This window comes from Myotis davidii, unplaced genomic scaffold, assembly GCF_000327345.1.
Source record: "Myotis davidii unplaced genomic scaffold, ASM32734v1 scaffold167, whole genome shotgun sequence".
NCBI classification, from domain to species: Eukaryota; Metazoa; Chordata; class Mammalia; order Chiroptera; family Vespertilionidae; genus Myotis; species Myotis davidii.
The window spans coordinates 6041897-6042778 of NW_006300048.1; the positions used below are offsets into that span (position 1 = coordinate 6041897).

The 882-nt window shown below is 54.3% G+C and overlaps 1 protein-coding gene across 1 annotated transcript in view; it reads left to right on the top strand.

Moving 5' to 3' along the window:
* Positions 1 to 882, top strand: part of MEP1A (meprin A subunit alpha) — a 40389-nt gene that overhangs the window by 20881 nt on the left and 18626 nt on the right. The gene's annotated exons all lie outside the window — the stretch shown is intronic.

The following is an 882-nucleotide window of genomic DNA, read 5'->3' on the forward strand; positions in this document are numbered from 1 at the left end:
GCTTCTGAAAATCTGAACCTTTGATTTAAATATATACATATATTTAACAATTTATAATCATGTGTGCATTTTAATTATTTAATAGTCATTAATATACTTTTATATCTACACTAATAAAAGACAAAGATGCTAATTGACTGTACCTTTGCTACACCCAATCCATGACCACCAGCCAATCAGAGCTACTATATGCAAATTAACCCAACCAAGATGGCAGCCGGCAGCCACAGAGGTGGAGCAAGCCGTACGCTTGGTTGCCCCAGCGATGGAGGAAGCCAAGCTTCCCACCTGCTCTGGCTGGCTGTGACCTCCGCAAAAGGCAACAAAGTTTCAATGATAGAAGCTAAATAAATCCCAGATGCCGGCTTCTAGCCAGCCTCCACTGGGCGCTTGGTTGGCTGGGGGCTGTGGCCAGCCTAAAATCAGCCATCAGCCCCGCACCCAGGCTGGCCAGGCCCCCCAGTGGGGACCCCTACCCTGAAGGGGCTGTAGTCCACTTGCAAATCGCCATCAGCCCCTCACCTGGGCTGGCCAGGCACCCCAGTGGGGACTCCTACCCTGAAGGGGCTGTAGTCAGCTTGCAAATAGCCATCAGCCCCTCACCTGGGCTGGCCAGGCACCCCAGTGGGGACTCCTACCCTGAAGGGGCTGTAGTCAGCTTGCAAATAGCCATCAGCCCCGCACCTGGGCTGGCCAGGCACCCCAGTGGGGACTCCTACCCTGAAGGGTGTGTGAACAGCTGCAAACAGCCATCATCCCCTCACCCAGGCTGGTCAGGCACCCCAGTGGAGACCCCAAACCTGAAGGGGCTGTGGCCAGCCTGAAAACAGCCATCAGCTCCACACTCAGGCTGGCCCAACCCCCCTGGGGTGAGGGTTTTCA